The following is an 8,626-nucleotide window of genomic DNA, read 5'->3' as shown; positions in this document are numbered from 1 at the left end:
CAGTGTCTGATGAGGAAGCAGCTACTGCACAGATGCAAGAGGTCTTGTGGTATTGCAGGAAAGACACCTTGCCTATAAATTCTAAATGCATAGAGAGGTGCTGCTCTGGCCAAAGGCAGCATCAGCATCTTCTCTTTCTTTCGGGTTCTGTCAGTGCCTATAGTTCTGGCTAGGATCACAGGAATGACTTCTTCCTATTTTCTGCTTAGTCAGAATGAGAGAGAGGGTAATTTGTGGGCTGAGAGGAAATGAGCATACCATTGAGGGAGAGAGGAAAAAAAAAAAGATGCTGTGAATGTACACCTTGGATGGAAACAGCCTATTTAACAAAGGGGCTTGCCTTTTTGTTCATGATTCCTGATTTAAAAATCAGTTGGAGATTGAATGCCATGAAAGAGCACAAAGAGGAACTCAGCTCATCCTCCTACAAATGCCTTATTTTCCCTACTCAGCTTGCCGGGGGCACTAAAACAGGGACTGGTCTTCTTGTGGTGGCTTAAAATCTTACTCATTTCTCAGATATCATGAGTCAAATGAAATGTCCTTGACCCAGGCTATGATGTATTAGTTCAGCATATATGTGACAGTGTCCGGACTCTCTGCTAATTACTGCTCTATCTATTACCTGAAAGATTTCAGGCACACAGCAAACATCTCCAGGGACTGGGAGCCTCTGTTTTTTTTAAGCTCCCTCTTCTACCCACCTTTCCAAAGGCTGTACATAGGTGCAGGAGTGAAACCTGTAGATTTCTCTACTTCATCTGACAAATGAACCCCAGGAAAGGACATGCTTTCCTTAACTGTGAAAAGCTCTCTTTGGTTTGTTATTAGAGCCTATTGGTGTTCAAGGGGCTCATTTCTTGCTGCAGAAGGATGATTCCAGGAGAAAGTCTAATGGGTTCCAGCACTCCTAATGAGAGGACTCATATCTTTGGAAATCCCAGGCTTAGGGCAAAAAATCTACTTCCTATGCCTCCTCTGTGCTCCACTGGTGTGCTCCACACACCATTTTGGAAAGAAGAGACACAGCCTTCCGTCACCAGCTTCTAAAGAAATACAGGTGTCTCTGTGTTAAAAAATATTGCAAAGAACTAAGAGGGGAGACAGGCACACTGTGGGTTTTCATACCTTTATGCAGTGATCACACTGACAACACGTAACAAGTGAAACTGGAATCTCTCATATTCACAAAATATACACTGCCTGTCTCCACTGCTGAGTCTCTCTGGATAGGCCCCTGCTGAGACAATGCTGTAGTCCCATGTTTCAAAATCAAACTCTGCATGTTTGTGTAACAATTCTGTCTTAGCTTGTGACTCTGAACCTCCCTGCTGCTCACAGGGGCAAGATGATTTTCTAGCTATGTTTGGGTTTAAATGGGATGCACACACGCAAATTTATAACTTGAAAGCTTCCTCGTGAAGGCTTTATTTTTGTTCTGTCTTATTGTATTGTTCTTTTTATTAAACCTGACGGCAATGCCAACTGAGAAATATATTTTTGTTCTTCTATATAGAAAAACACAAGCTCTAAAGTAGGAAAGAGTGAATAAATGACAGCTCTTGAAAGGAGATTACAAAGCATCAGTGTAATGATGCATAAATCCTATGTTTTGCATACAAAATTCCTTCAGAAAAAATAAGTAGATTTGATGTCAAAATGTTTAAGTAATACTGGAAGACGGTAGCATTTTCATATTTCTTTAAATAACAAAATGGAAAAAAGTATTATATGTACTGTTTTATTAACAAAAAAATTTGAACTCTTTCTTTGTAATGACTGCTATGTTGGATTTTCTTTTCTTTGTATTGTATTAGAATAAAGAAAAGGGGAAAAAATAGAAGCTTGAAATGCAAATGAACATTTTACAAATTAAAATATTTCTGTTGACCCCTTTTTCAAACGATGGAGTTGCTGAAATGTAACAAATTATTTATTTTCAAAACAAGGAATGATTTACTTTTAAATTACCGAAGAATGAAAAAGTTATTTTTCTGCCAAATTCTAATATGATAGTTTTTGTAGGGAAGTTTGGGGATATTTTTATGTTTCTGCTTGACCTGGAAATGTAGATGACTATCATTTGTTACAATTACTCTGCTGCCTGTCTAATTTAGTCTATAAACTCCTGCAGGTAGGACACACATCTTTCCTTGGAGCTGCTGGGCTCTGAAGGCAAGTCCTCACACCAACAGGCAGCTTGTCTACAAGAAAACCATGCCATGCTGATTTTCTCAACTCTTCTTGTCCAGGTCAAGCAAATCTAGAAATCCACAAAGTGGGAGAAACTTTTAAAATACGATGTGCTTTCTGAAAGTGAAGACTCCTAAATGTGCTGACTCAAAATCATTTTGAGATCAAATGTCGGGGGCTCTTTGTGCTATATCACCTATCTCAGAGAGGAAAACAAATTGCATTTATGCTGTTGCTTAGGAAGTGTGCCTTTTCATACAATTGTAGAATCATAGACTGGCTTAGGTTAGAGACAATCTTAAAGGGTATTGAGTCCTGAGCTGCTGCTATAGGCAGGGCTGCCATCCCCCAATTCAAGCTGCCCAGGGCCCCATCCAACCTGGCCTTGACCCTTCCAGGGATGAGGCACCACAGCTCCTCTGGACAGCTGTGCCAGCGCCTCTGAATAAAGAATTGCTGTCTAACGTCTACCCCAAATCTCGCCTCTTTTAGTTTAAAGGCATTCCTCCCTGCTCTATCATGTAAAACGTCGCTCCTCTTCCTGCTTACAAGCTCCCTCCAAGTTTGTGCCCTAGTGGTCTCTTCCCTGCATAGAGGTAATAACAGGGCAGGGTTTCACCTGGTGCATGAAGGTGTCTCCTTCAGCTCCCACTTCCACATGTGATACAGAACCAGAGCAGTCTGGTGCTTATGTTCAGCACAGAGGCCACAGCTCACAAGATCTCCCCATCGAGGGCTCAGTCAGCTAATACAGAGCAAGGATAAGCTTGTAGTAAGAGGCCCGAGTGCTAAGGTTCACCATAAATTTCTAGCTATGGCACAGCTGCATATTTCCCATGTCCCCTTTGGAGCTTCATGTCCTTGTAGGCTGTCTTCCATGCTTTATGCCTTACTGGACTTAACAACCTCCCTAGTGACAGCTGCTCCGATCTTCTCGAAGTTCAACAGCTGGCAACGATCTAGCAGAAAACCCACACAGACTGCCTTCTGCAGTCCTTTTAACCTCAGATTTATTAGCTTTGTTGTCTCTGCAGATTTCTCAACAAGCCCATAAATTAGAAATATTAATAAAAGGGACACTGTGGGTTTAAACTGATAACATTTATAATGGTTCTTTTTTTGATTATTATTATTATTTATTTTTATGGCACAATTATTATCAATTGACATTTAAAATGGCATCATAATCCATCAAGGTGAAATGGACTCAGAAAGCCATTTCTCCCAGGCCAAAAATAATAACAGCAGCAGCAGAAGGACTGCAAGACAAAAGAGCACACAAACAGCTTGAGCCCAGGTCACTGATTACATATTTTGAAGGTGTTTGTTAAGCAGTTTCATCCTCCATTTAACCCATTCTCATACTTCATAGCACAGCCTCTCCCCTGTCAGTTCCCTCAGATCCCTTATAGAGGTTTTTTTCTGCCCAAAATATTTACCTAATCCATGACTGGGAGCCTGGCTCTTTGCTTTGAACGAACAGGAGCTGTTATATGTGGGAAGGGCTGAAGAGATCAAAGGTTGGCCTTTTCATAGCAATCCAGGCCTCTGAACAGCAATTGCTATGGAGAACTGTCCGGCATGGCCATAAAACTGGCTTTGATCTGTTGTTTGGATGGTGGATAGTTAAAAATAAAAAGAGAATTTGCTTAATTTAGCCCATTCTTGCAAAGAACAGTTGTCTCCCTATCTACTTAAGGAGGCTGCAGAAACTGCTTGTTGAAAATAAAACCAATTCTTCAGAAAGAAAAAAAAAAAGATGAAAATGCTGCAGGAATCAATAACAGAGTAAAACAGAAAGTTCATGACCTCTAACTCATTATTTCAAATCAACTGTTGTTGCACAGTGAATAAATGTCGTTAGTGATGCATGAAAATGAACTTCCTGTGTCCTAGAACAGTTCTTCATCATCCACATGTGGAGAAGATACTGAGACTTTCCATGAATCACTAGCACAGTACAGGTTGTTTTAAAGCTGTATCTACAATTAAAGAAGAAGGCCTTCACACATTTTCTAATACGTAGATGCCCAGCAGAAGTTAATCTTCTGAACAGTGCCATGGTGAGTTGTGTGGTTTTCTAACAGGAAAGAGAGTGGCAGTTCCAAATGGGCAAAATGCCTGAAGAAGTTGTACCTAAGTTCATTCTGGAGACACTTATCTCCGTTGTTACAGAATCATAGAGTCACAGAATCATTAAGATTGGAAAAGACCTTTAAGATCACCTAGTCAAGCTACCAACCCATCCCAACCATGCCTACTGACCATGTCCTCAGTGCCACATCCACACGATTCTGGAACACCTCCAGGAACGGTGACTGCATCACCTCCCTGGACAGCCTGTGCCACTGCAGCACCACTCTTTCAGGGAAGAAGTTCTTCTTAGTATCCAACCTGAACCTCCCATGGAGCAAATTAAGACCATTACCTCTCACTGTTGTCAAGTGGGAAAACCTTGACAACTAGTTTAGATAAATTATCAGAAAGTCAGTTGCCATCCTCCCCATCACCTTCAAATTCACCATACAATATATTGATTACATTTGCTTCAAAGCATAAGACTAACTTTTTTGTCCCATATACTTAACCACATATGCATTGTATTATTTGTTTTCGCAAATGTTTTCCTCAGTGTGCTAATACGAAAAATTACGCTCAAAGTTAACCTAGCAGTAGGCAGATGTCAGTGAGGTTTAGCTGCCCATCAGTGTCATTGCTATATGGGAAACATTTAAGCCTTGCTGTTGGGGTGGAGCTGTCATCTATTGTCATCATCCCTGAGAAGATTGGTCCAGTCATTCATATCCTGCATACGGTTACATGCAAAGTAGCTTTCCTGTCCTGGGAGTATTTCAAGATCTTAAGCAGTGCTCCTAAACCAAATTAGGATGAAAAATTAAACTGTCAAGGACTTAAAAAAATCATCAGAAAGTAAACCTTATTTTCAGTTCTTTAGTAGAAGTGCAATAAAATTGGTTCATTTTGATCGCAATGAAATGCTTTTTATCTTTCAGTTATAATCTCACTATAATTATTGCATTTTTAATGAAGATGTGGTCTCAAACAAACTTTTTAAAAAACTACAAGAACTACATATTTCAACAATATGAAGGGTTTTCAAAATATTTACAAGAAATTAATGATGAATTTGGCCTGATGGTGCAGTGTTCCGTATGCGCATTGTAAATGCATGTGTTTGCTGCTGACCCAGTTTCTTGGTCACTTAGATGCAACTGAAATATCAACTGTTTGCTAAATGCATTCAGGAAAAGTTAACATTATGTATGGCTTACACAAAGCTGCTGTTTGTCCTGATTAACAGGTGGCATAGTTAACCACCCAGTCACGTTACACCATTTTTCAAAGCCCTTTCCTCTATCTCGTTAGTTATTTCTATAATCCAGCAGTCCAGCCTGGGAGGCATCCTGGAAAGGAGTAATTGCATATATACAGATAATTTATGTGGGAATAAATAAATTCTGCATGCATAATAGGACTTTAATCTATCTGAGATGGTCACAGATAAACAAACTTGACAATCCTACCTTTCTCCAAAATCACTTTGATTTCTACAGAAAAAAAAATAACATCGTGCTGTGTCATAAAGTTCCCAGACAGTCAGACACCCTTTAAGAACTTTAATTAGTCAATACCTTTCACACAACAGGCTTTGCAAATGGTGTTGTGAAATAGTGCTTTTGTTACCAGCAATTAATTCAGTGTTAAGAGACAGAGCTGATATTACATGGTCACTACTTGAACTGTTTCTTCGTCTCAAAGCCAAGGAGAGGGCATTGTGCCCTATGGGACAGCATCTCTGGGCTGCTACAAGCCAGGCTGGGAAATGAAAAATCTTCTTACATACTTGTCCTCCATTCTAAGTCAAGTCATCCCTGTGGTGAACAGATGTTACTGAGTAAGAAGTGAGACTTTTATCCACCTGATTTCTATGCAAAGATTCTCCTGCACTTACTTGACATAGTAAATCCCATGATTTACAAGCCAAGAACAACCTTGAAATTTTACACATAAGGGCTTCTGCAACTTTTCTGCAAGTTTTTATCAACTTTCACAGAAAACAAAACAAAACAGAAAAAAAACACATTCATTCTAGAAAGCTGAGAGTTGTCCTCATTTCTCTAAATGTCTCACTTTCTGGGGTCTAGATATAGAGTTTATAAGATATTAATAATGGGAAAAGTGACAGTAATTCATGATTATTTATGTAGAATACCTCAACCCTTACTTTTTCTAACAAGGTATAGGAAACAAAGTGATTGCAATCCATTGTGTTCTGGGCCTCTTGCCTGATGATATCTTAAGTGTAATTTCAGGATAGGAAAGGAGTTAGGATGATTTATATTGTCCAATTTCTCTGTAGGTCCTGAATAGCAATGGTAAGAAGACATGAAGATTTGTCCTCTGAGTCGTACAAATGGGGTCCCAAAAGAAGAATAAACTGTGTTGACAGAGGAATAAGAGTAGTAGACAAAAAAGACTTGGAGAAGATATTGGGCAGGAACAAGATAGATTGGTGGAGTATACAGGGAGATATTATCCTTGCAGCCTGTCTTGTCAACACATCATCTTTGTCATTTGTAAAATTCAGGTCAAACTCCATGAAGAGGGAGCAAAAGAGATTGCACTGTAGTGATTCATTAGTTCTGCTTACAAAACCTGGAGAAAACGTCACTTCTAAATTTAGACAATACATCAAAATTTCAATCTCTGCCAGGGATAGTTGTGTCAGACTGACCAGATGGCAGGATGGCAGAGCAAGCAGATCATCCACTGAGCCCTGCAAAATCTTGCGAGAGCACAAGACACCTGAATACAGACCTGAGAAGGAAAAACGTCACCCGTACACACATCAACAGAGATGTTCATTCACATAGTGAGGAGATATGACTCACTTTTGCCTGGCAATGCTGTCCCCTCTTTGGGCCAGCCCTCTCTCAGGCTCCTCCACTTCACCTAGGCAACATTGCAACTTTCTCCCTCCTTTCCCTGGGGATCCTGAGAAAACGATGAAGTGCACAATATTCCTAGGCTTTCAGCATTTTGCTTTGTTTAATGGGCTCCAGTGGGAGCTCCTATTAATCCACTCTGGAAAGAAGAGAGTTTTTGTTGTTGTTGTTGCTATTGTTTGCCCCCTTCTGCCTCAGGCAGGTCATGAATTATGTGCCTGATATTCCTCCTTAGCTCCTGGACTTCCCTCTGTTGTCCCATGGGGGCCCATTAAGAGCTTCCTTGCTGCATCCCTCCAGAGAAAGGCCAAGTGCTGAAGTGGCAGATGTAGGGGAAGAGAGGAACTCTTGTGGCTCAGAGAATTACAGGATCTTTGGAAGGGAGCAGCAAGCCATGGTTAAGATTTGGATTAAACCAGGACATCTCCAGAGCTACAAGGGCTTGTGTGGCTCTGATGGGGGACTGAGTTGCATACCAAAATAAATTTTCCCATTACAGAGCAGAAAGTGTGGCTTGGGTGTTTTTCCTTCTCAAATTGCCCTCTGAATCATGCTATTTCCACTCATTTGTTTGCACAAGAACTCAAACTTCAGGGAAATGGATACTGTTTGCAGGTCTTTCAGTAGATCTGGCCCCAAAACTATACACATCTAACCTGAAGTATAGCTCCAACTGCCAAACCTGCCTAAATCTTTGGGGCAGAAATGCTCTAGCCCAGTATTCCTAGGTAACACCTAACATAGCTGTTTTCATGCATTTCTGATCTTCCACTAGGAGACAACCCATTTCTTTTTGTAACCACAGAATTTTTAAATGTACTTCTGTAATTTCTGATGTGACATTGCCATATGCTATGAAAACTGTTTGTGGTATATATGTGGTGTATGTGTGTTTGTCTTTTTTTTTTTTTTTTCTCCTTTCTTCCCCCCCTCCCCCTCTTTTTTCTTACAGTCTGTAGTCAGAAAGCAACCATTCTGTAATTGTGTGCCGACCTGTCCCTCTCTTCAAGAGCACTATCTGCTTTTTATCCATAAAATCACACACTGGAAAGTCCCTCTCAAGAATATTATTAGCTGAGGCTGCAGAGTCAAGTACTGGAAAGCTAAGGTAATGCCAGACTTAAGATTGCTTCTACTCATACATTAAGTAACAGGTGCATTAGGACATAATACAAGCTTTTGGAGATGATCAGACTTTTGCAGAAGGCAGGAGGATCTGTCTCACAGCTAGCATTATCAATTATGAGTTATTTAGCTGCATGAACTGTCCCTCACCTGTGGTACCCCAACCCCCTTCTCTGTATGAATTTGCCCCATTGTTTGTGTCCTTTACAACATCCAGGACGTACTAAAACTACAGTATATGTGGCACACACAACAGTCTGCAGCAGACAAGGGGAAGAGGAAAAAGAGGAAGAAGCAGTTGGGTTTTATTTCCCTGCTTCCAGCAATCTCTGAGAGGGATG

The 8,626-nt window shown here is 40.4% G+C and overlaps 1 protein-coding gene across 1 annotated transcript in view; it reads right to left on the bottom strand.

Annotated features, from left to right (window-relative positions):
- TOM1 (target of myb1 membrane trafficking protein) overlaps window positions 1-7,663 on the bottom strand; it is a 156,549-nt gene extending 148,886 nt beyond the window's left edge. The window contains exon 1 of the mRNA XM_052668247.1: window positions 7,658-7,663. The gene's annotated coding sequence lies outside the window, so the exon portion shown is untranslated. The remainder of the gene's footprint in view (window positions 1-7,657) is intronic.
- Window positions 7,664-8,626: the final 963 nt, after the last annotated feature.

This window comes from Tympanuchus pallidicinctus, unplaced genomic scaffold, assembly GCF_026119805.1.
Source record: "Tympanuchus pallidicinctus isolate F22 unplaced genomic scaffold, pur_lepc_1.0 scaffold8, whole genome shotgun sequence".
NCBI lineage: Eukaryota > Metazoa > Chordata > Aves > Galliformes > Phasianidae > Tympanuchus > Tympanuchus pallidicinctus.
Note: the sequence above shows the minus strand (reverse complement) of the source record. Positions and strands in the feature narration are given on the sequence as shown.